Source organism: Oncorhynchus clarkii, chromosome 19 (assembly GCF_045791955.1).
Source record: "Oncorhynchus clarkii lewisi isolate Uvic-CL-2024 chromosome 19, UVic_Ocla_1.0, whole genome shotgun sequence".
NCBI lineage: Eukaryota > Metazoa > Chordata > Actinopteri > Salmoniformes > Salmonidae > Oncorhynchus > Oncorhynchus clarkii.
In genome coordinates this window covers 59989861-59999313 of record NC_092165.1, presented here as the reverse complement: position 1 = coordinate 59999313, position 9453 = coordinate 59989861, and the positions used below count along the sequence as shown (strand labels likewise).

Below are 9453 nucleotides of genomic sequence, written 5' to 3'. Positions count from 1 at the left end.
CCTAACAGATCACTCTATTTCCTGTGACCTCACAACCAGTCTCAGTAGTCAGTCCACTGGTGAGGAGAGAGTCTGTTGAACATTGTGTTCCTCTTGAGATAAAAGACGACCAGTCTGAGTAGAGTCTGTTGAACATTGTGTTCCTCTTGAGTTCAAAGACGACCAGTCTGAGTAGAGTCTGATGAACATTGTGTTCCTCTTGAGTTCAAAGACGACCAGTCTGAGTAGAGTCTGATGAACATTGTGTTCCTCTTGAGTTCAAAGACGACCAGTCTGAGTAGAGTCTGATGAACATTGTGTTCCTCTTGAGTTCAAAGACGACCAGTCTGAGTAGAGTCTGATGAACATTGTGTTCCTCTTGAGTTCAAAGACGACCAGTCTCAGTAGTCAGTCCCACTGGTGAGGAGAGAGTCTGTTGAACATTGTATTCCTGTTCTGGTAAAAGTTCAGGTCAGTCCGTCTGTGGAATGGAGTTGAAAAACAACCAGTCTGACAGGAAATCAACAAGGCTGAAGGTGTAACAGTGGTGTCCAACATCCTCAGGGCAGGTCCCCATGTTGAGGAAGGAGTCAGACTTCATGTCCCTCTAGTTTGGCAAATAGAGGATCTGTGAATAAAATGAAGAGAGAAATAATGCAATCAACTTTCTGGAGGTGATTAAATATTATATATATATTTATTTGTACCTTTATTTAACTAGGCAAGTCATTTAAGAACAAATTCTTATTTTCAATGACGGCCTACCGGGGAACAGTGGGTTAACTGCCTTGTTCAGGGGGCAGAACGACAGATTTTTACCTTGTCAACTCGGGGATTTGAACTTGCAACCTTTCGGTTACTAGTCTAACACACTAACCACTAGGCTACACTGCGTGATTAATTCCAGTGTTAATCACAGTGTTTAGTGCCAGTGTTAATCACAGTGTTTAGTGCCAGTGTTAATCACAGTGTTTAGTTCCAGTGTTAATCACAGTGTTTAGTTCCAGTGTTAATCACAGTGTTTAGTGCCAGTGTTAATCACAGTATTTAGTGCCAGTGTTAATCACAGTGTTTAGTTCCAGTGTTAATCACAGTGTTTAGTTCCAGTGTTAATCACAGTGTTTAGTGCCAGTGTTAATCACAGTGTTTAGTGCCAGTGTTAATCACAGTGTTTAGTGCCAGTGTTAATCACAGTGTTTAGTGCCAGTGTTAATCACAGTGTTTAGTGCCAGTGTTAATCACAGTGTTTAGTGCCAGTGTTAATCACAGTGTTTAATGCCAGTGTTAATCACAGTGTTTAGTGCCAGTGTTTAGTGCCAGTGTTAATCACAGTGTTTAGTGCCAGTGTTAATCACAGTGTTTAGTGCCAGTGTTAATCACAGTGTTTAATGCCAGTGTTAATCACAGTGATGTCCACTCCACATACAGTATAATAATTGGATAACGTTGACATCCCCAATAAGCTATTCTTCTAAGCCACAATGTTTACGTTGAGGAAGGCAGCCCAATTCTGATAAATGTTCCATTAATTTACATTTTGACCAATCACATCAGATCTTTTTCAAAGCTGATTTGATTGGTCAAAAGACCAATTACTGGAGAAAACAAATTCAGAATTGGTCTGCCTGTCAGCAAAATTGTACAAAAAATTTTGATTCTTAAAAATAATATTTAGGGATTTAACAGACCTTTAGGGATTTGGGGTTTTCACTTGTGTAGAGTTTAGTCCAACATGGGGGGCTGATACGACCACGCTGCTTTAGGGATACTCTGCTGGAAACACAAACACATGTGTGATATCAGACCAAGCAATTACAGCTAATTCACCTTCCTTTAAGTGTTGACCTGAATGCTATTGGCACCAGTCAGATTCTATGAATTCTTAAAATGTTAATATAATTTACCCCCCCCCCTCATAAAAAACAAATGACTTGCATACCTTTTCATCCAGAGGCTCACGTGTCACAACTAGCTACGGATTCTGATTCATACGCGGTGTCTGGAGAAGGGGAGACTTGTGCACTGAGACGAGTTGACTGAGTGAGAGGGTCACTCACAAAACAGAGGACAAAAACAGAACAACTATTCCGATCGAACTGCAGTTCCTCACAATAAAATGACAGCTCTAAGAATGTCAGAGGAAGTATCCTTTAAAAAATAAACGAAAAAATACATAAAAATAATCTTAGTTTACGGTAGAATAACTCCCTGTTCAAAAAATGAACATATTGGTAACAGTAAGGCAGGTCTGGATACAGTCTCTAAATCTTTCCACAAAAAAATGAACATATTGGTAATAGTAAGACAGGTGTGGATACAGTCTCTAAATCTTTCCACAAAAAAAGGAACATATTGGTAAGAGTAAGGCAGGTCTGGATACAGTCTCTAAATCTTTCCACAAAAAAAGGAACATATTGGTAAGAGTAAGGCAGGTCTGGATACAGTCTCTAAATCTTTCCACAAAAAAGGAACATATTGGTAACAGTAAGGCAGGTCTGGATACAGTCTCTAAATCTTTCCACAAAAAAGGAACAAAAAAAACAAAATAGCCCACTGATAAAAAATTAAAAATATGATCCATCATAGTAGGTTATTTCACTAATGCTACTACTACATACTCTTAGAAAATAAAACATCTTTGTCTTTTTATTTCTAACTAAAAAAGGATCAGAGGTTCTTCTATTGAGGCTTGTATTTGTAGTGGAGTTCGTTTCGTCAATGAATACGTCGTAAAATAGTTAAGAAAACAAAAAAAAGTCTAGCAATAATCCTGCTGTGTTCAGTCTCTACAGCAAGACCAGACATCAAGAGTTAAACAGGAAGGAAGGCCAAGGGAATCTGCACAAATCCACCATTCAAAGACTAAACCCTTAATACAAAGACATTGTCTCCCTATTTTCACTTAATCCTAAAAAGACTAGTGCTACTCCTCCTTGTGTACCAATTTCTGAATTGGTCCAAGAAACGCTCACGTAGCCCCCCATTAAACATTTAGCTACTGTATATACCTAATGAATACACATCTCCGTTCGGCTCGTTGACTGTGTTCTAGGGTGACTAATAGAGTGGAAGTCTACGGACTTCAGGGAGACCTAAAACTAACACTAGGAAACCTTTCACATTCCAAGTGTGATCCAAAGATCAATGTAGCATACAGTCATTTGAAAACACACGTTTTTAAACTGTGAAACTATTGTGATAAAGGCAGCCCAATATATGAAGGTAGAGTTAAGTCATAGCATGACTTTGCTTTACCTATATGAAAGTCTGTGTGTATTAAGCAGGTAGGCCTACTTCAGGACAGAAAGAAAAGACTTTAAAACACAATGTCCTCCCTTCAGCTGAGACAGAAGCCAACCAGCACAAATAGTCAGAGTGATGCTGAGTAGCTGGAGCTGGTTGCCAATCTGGTCATTGATTTGTCATTGTAATGTGTGTATCAGTCAGTTTCTGTTTTTCCACAGTTAGGCTCCATCCTGTCCAGACTAAAACTCCATCCTGTCCAGACTGAAGCTCCATCCTGTCCAGACTGAAACTCCATCCTGTCCAGACTGAAGCTCCATCCTGTCCAGACTGAAACTCCATCCTGTCCAGACTGAAACTCCATCCTGTCCAGACTGAAACTCCATCCTGTCCAGACTGAAACTCCATCCTGTCCAGACTAAAACTCCATCCTGTCCAGACTAAAACTCCATCCTGTCCAGACTGATTCTGGGTGTTTCTCTCTACCACACAAGTGATCAACAAGTGTTCTTAGTTTTGGCAAAACTCTTGTTGTCTCTGCTTTCTGCAGTGATTTTAAACAGTTTTTTTGTAATTAGTCCAGAGCCATTCCCAGGTACGAGTCGTCTTCTTGAACTGAGGGACTTTATGACTTAGCCTTTTGCAGATTTTCAATAGCAACCTGATCTGTATCCAGCAAGGATTTGTTAGCATTTCTTCTCAGAACCAGTCTCGACTACAAAGCATTTTGAAACTTCGGTAAGAATCCACCTCGTGCTGCACTTCATCACATATAACAATATCAATCTTTTTCTCATTTTTTTTTTCAGGCAAATGAGAAACTGGCGTTTCACAGCGAGCAGATCAGACTTTTGCTCCCATCTTGTATCTTCCCCCCCTGAGATCTCAGTCAGGAAGTAAAGTAAAGTAAAGTTTTCCCTGGCAGATCCATCTCATCTCAATGAGGTTCTACTTGTCTGACAACTTTCTTTTCCTTCTTGGCTATAAACATGTATTTATCCTCATTAAATCCCTTTTTTCCCCTGGTTACTTCTGTCAAGTCTATGGTATTTTGTCTCGAGTGATTCTGCATTGGACCGTCTGGTTATATCTGTGAAGTTGGCTCGGTTTTACTTCCGAAAGGACCACTTTCTGCAGCTGGTAGTGGTGCCTGTGGAAGGCTGAACACATTTCCAGGCAGGATATTACTGGGTGTTGATTCATGCCATGATCCATCTTCGATCAAATGCTCTTCAGATGTTCTGACGGTATCTTGGTCTTTGCAGAAATAAACCAGTTTGACCTCAGAGTGAAGATCTGACTCCTCCTCCTCCTTTATGCAGATCTCAGCAGGTCCATTATCCCGGTCAAGCATCTCTGCTTCATCAGTGGAGACTGTTTCAGCTGTCTCCACAGAGATAGTGTCTTTACCATGATGAGGATAAACCAGCCTTGCGTTTTGTTCCATATTTTTATCTGAAAGCACATTTGTTTTTGCTTGGCTTTTAATCACACTTGGTATTATGAACACCTCTTTTGAGATTTCTCTTTTTCTCATGAGCTCAGATTTGTGTTTCTGAACCATTCGTTTCACTTTACAGCAAATATGCAGTGGAAATAGATTACGTCTCTGATTTTGCAAACTAAGATCAAAATTGTATTTTAGAATATCAACGAGAATGTACCCACTTTTTTTTTTTTGACGATTGGATTTTATCCCTGCATATTTATGCACCTCAAATATTACACCGTTTGTCAGTAAATTCAATTCCAGTTTCTTTTTAGATGGTTTGGATGTGACATCAAGGTCCAGACCTATTTCCTCACAGAGTGGGTAGCACGCTTTGGCTTTCACCATATTTTTGGTGTGAGACGTCACATTTGATTGGTCCAAGTTGGTAACGACAATTTGCTTTGTTTCGTCAGTACAAAGTGCCAGGTCAGTCTCATCAGAGATTCTCTCTATTTTGACAAGACGAGGTTCTATTTGTACTACTTCAGAGAAATGGCCTCCCTCGGTCTCCTTGGTTACTAACATGTCCATGTCTTTCTTCTTGCTCATTAAATTCAATCTCCTCCTTTTTGATACTTCATTCATTTGGTATTTTGGCTCAAGTGATGCTGTAGTGACCTTCTGGTTAGTGGACATCTCCGCAGGGTTCTTTCGTTTACGTGACTTCTTTAAGAAAGCTTCATTTTCAAGTTCCAATCTCCATATACCGTGTTTACCCGTCTTGCGCTGTAAAACTGCTTTTAACCTTCCCATAATATCTTCGGCCAGCTCAGTTTTCCCACTTTTTAAATCCAAATCAAAATTATGCTCGAGAACCTCACACACAACCTGCTTCCAATTTCCACACACTTGTGAGGCAAAATCAGCCAATTCAAACATTACATCTCTGGTCAATAGATGCAAGTCAAGTTTCTTATTTTTCCCATATTTTGATTTCACAACAAGGTCAAGTCCTTTTCCCTTGCAGATTGGGTAGAGTTCCCTCAATGCTTCTTCTACAGTGGGCATCATGAAGGATTGATCCATTGTTATATCTGTCTGAGTTGGGAAGGTTTCCGCCTGGACATGTTGAGGACGGACGATGCCCATATAAGGCCTTGTGCAGGTATCATTACGTCCATTTTCAGGGCCAAGGATTGCCGTCTCATCAGCACACCGTGTCACATCTGTCTCAGTGGAGAAGCTCTCAGTCGTCACATGCAGAGGAGAGATCAGGCCCACAACAGGCTCCTCCTTTATGCAAACGTCAAAAGGTGTAGGATTTGACAAGCTGTTTTGCAAATACAACTGTGCCCATTTAAGGGAGTATTCCAAAACTGTAACTGTCTTTGGATCAGGAAGGTCAAAGACTTCTGTTAACCACTCAGGTGTTCTCTTAGAACGAATCTTCAGCATTTCTTTTAATTTATTTTCTACCCTGTTAGAAAAGTCATATTGTTGTTCATTTTGTACACCAAGAACAAAGTTGTAATCTAGAATATCAAAGATAACATGAGGGCGAGATCTATTAATGTTTCTAGCATATTCTGACACCTCAAGCATTACACCAACTGTCAGTAAATGCAAATTCAGTTTCTGTTTCGCTCCAGATCCAACATTGAAATCTACACCGATCTCCTTGCACTTGACGTATGGATCTTTCCAATATCTCCCAAACTTTCTTAGGTTGGGTCTTGAGTAACTGCCACGACACTGACGTATCCATTTATCCTCTAACGTTTTCCGGCATTGTTGTCTTGGACTTAAATTGGCATTGTAGTCTTCCTCTTCATCAGAGGGAAAGTTCAATGGCTCACAATATTCTGGAAGAATAGGTCTAGTAGATACAGCTAAATGACAGTCGCTTTCTGTAGCAGGTGAGGTTAGCACAGAATGAATGGCAGTACTAGGGCTTGGGATATTAACATTGTCAGAGGGCAATTTATTATTGGTCTGTGTTTGGCTAGAAACCTGTGAAGTTGGGTTGATTTGAGCTTCAAAATAACCACTGAAAGTGGATGCATGTCCTGTCAGAATATCACTGGACGGTGCTAAATGCCATGACTGCTCTTTGATTGAATTCCCTTCAGATGTGCCGTAGGTATCTTGATCTTTACAGAAATAAACCAGTTTGACAGCCCTGTTCTCCCCATCACTTGCTCCGGTCATTTCAGGAAAAATACGTAAAATCTGCCCGTGGCTTGTTGTTTGGGGACTGATGGGAGGTACATGTGAATGCTCTTTCCGTAAACCCACATGGTAACCTGTTTCTGTGTTTTCTGACAATGTTGAATTTGGGTAATCTATCCAGGCATTAATCGAATCAGACCAAATTCCTGTATGGGATATCTCCCTCTCATCTTCCTCTAGTTTAACGTCAACATCCATTTTGCACCAATGTCTCTACAAAAGACAAAGTAATCAAAAACACCCTGATGACATTCCTCTCCACATGAACTAGACAGATAATGTAATTTCCACTATATAAATTACCTAGCCAAATGCCTACATCGTATTTGGAGATGTAGCTATCTAACCATGAGAAACACTCTTCGCGCCACTTCGATACTGTTACGACCGGAAGTTACTTTTTCGTAGCAGATTAGTACAAAGTATTACGCAACGGGTTATGAGAATCAATGTAGCAGGTTAGGACAATTTGGTTAAGGTTATGAAAAATAATTAGGGATGGCAAAACTGCCCTCCTAACCTGCTATTAAAATAATTTCGGGTCGTAGCTCTTATCGAAATGGCGAGTAAAAGAACTAGGTTAGTTGTCCGTAACCTGCTAACTAACGCTTTACCTTTACAGGTGATGGGTAACTGCAAATCCCTTGGCCTTCATTCTATTTAGATAAATGTTGAACAATATTTCCAAAAACGTCGTATACTAGCTAGTACACTGAAAACGGAGCAGTACGCACCGGAGTGGAATATTTTACGGAAGCGTTTTGAAGTCGACGTCTGAGGGTTGTGGCTCCAGGAAGTACAGGCGGAAGTGATGTCATATTCCTTATTCTTTCGCCATGCGATTCGCTCTTGGCTAGAAAGGAGTACAGCAATGGACAGAAGTTGATATTTATATTTATTCAAATTTATATCAAACAAATTGAAGTACTTGTTTCTCTCCAAATGGGTATAGAATACAACCTTTTAGTTTCAAGTAAGGGCTTTTTACACTATTAGAATGCACGTTCACGTCATTGTTTGTGCTGGTACAGGCTGCTGCACCTACAATTGAGTGAATTATAAAATGAACAAGCAGCGTTGACATTGACATTTTAGTCACTCTGCAGACACTCTTATCCAGAGCGATTTACAGGAACAATTAGGATTAAGTGCCTTGCTCAAATGTACCGTGGCAGATGTGTTACCTAGGGGATTCGGTTACTGGCCCAACGCTCTTAACCTCTAAGCTACCTGCATTACCAAGGGGTTCACAAGGGGTTCACATTTTTCCAAATAGGGTCCCCTGCATTTTCTAGTGTCAATTTGGGGTCATTTGCAGAAAAAGTTTAGGGACCCCTGACATAGCAGCAAGGCCGGTTACCGACCAGACACGCAGGGCATTAGCCTGATGGCCACTACTTTTTATGTCAAGTGTATTTCAACATGTCTCAACACACTTTACAGAACAAATTATTTTTAAACAATTATTGAATTATAATAATGAATAAATAAAAACAAGACACAACAAAGGTCATGGAATAGAGTTCAAAGATGACCAGTCTGGCAGGAAATCAAATGGCATGTGTCGAATACAACAGGTGTAGTAGACCTAACAGTGAAATGCTGAATACAACAGGTGTAGTAGACCTGACAGTGAAATGCTGAATACAACAGGTGTAGTAGACCTGACAGTGAAATGCTGAATACAACAGGTGTAGTAGACCTAACAGTGAAATGCTGAATACAACAGGTGTAGTAGACCTAACAGTGAAATGCTAAATACAACAGGTGTAGTAGACCTCACAGTGAAATGCTGAATACAACAGGTGTAGTAGACCTCACAGTGAAATGCTGAATACAACAGGCGTAGTAGACCTCACAGTGAAATGCTGAATACAACAGGTGTAGGTAGACCTCACAGTGAAATGCTGAATACAACAGGTGTAGGTAGACCTCACAGTGAAATGCTGAATACAACAGGTGTAGGTAGACCTCACAGTGAAATGCTGAATACAAAAGGTGTAGGTAGACCTTACAGTGAAATGCTGAATACAACAGGTGTAGTACACCTCACAGTGAAATGCTGAATACAACAGGTGTAGTACACCTCACAGTGAAATGCTGAATACAACAGGTGTAGTAGACCTTACAGTGAAATGCTGAATACAACAGGTGTAGTAGACCTTACAGTGAAATGCTGAATACAACAGGTGTAGTAGACCTTACAGTGAAATGCTGAATACAACAGGTGTAGTAGACCTTACAGTGAAATGCTGAATACAACAGGTGTAGGTAGACCTCACAGTGAAATGCTGAATACAACAGGTGTAGGTAGACCTCACAGTGAAATGCTGAATACAACAGGTGTAGGTAGACCTCACAGTGAAATGCTGAATACAAAAGGTGTAGGTAGACCTTACAGTGAAATGCTGAATACAACAGGTGTAGTACACCTCACAGTGAAATGCTGAATACAACAGGTGTAGTACACCTCACAGTGAAATGCTGAATACAACAGGTGTAGTAGACCTTACAGTGAAATGCTGAATACAACAGGTGTAGTAGACCTTACAGTGAAATGCTGAATACAA

At 40.3% G+C, this 9453-nt stretch overlaps 1 long non-coding RNA gene across 2 annotated transcripts; it reads right to left on the bottom strand.

Annotated features, from left to right (window-relative positions):
• Positions 1–348: 348 nt before the first annotated feature.
• LOC139374384 (uncharacterized) lies at positions 349–2121 on the bottom strand. Of its 2 annotated transcripts, none has more exons than XR_011627671.1 (3): positions 1919–2121; positions 1668–1752; positions 349–607 (listed from the first exon to the last, which is right to left on the bottom strand). It is a non-coding gene; the product is annotated as an uncharacterized lncRNA (long non-coding RNA). The 2 variants fall into 2 exon arrangements; XR_011627672.1 differs by having other exon boundaries at positions 1668–1749.
• Positions 2122–9453: the final 7332 nt, after the last annotated feature.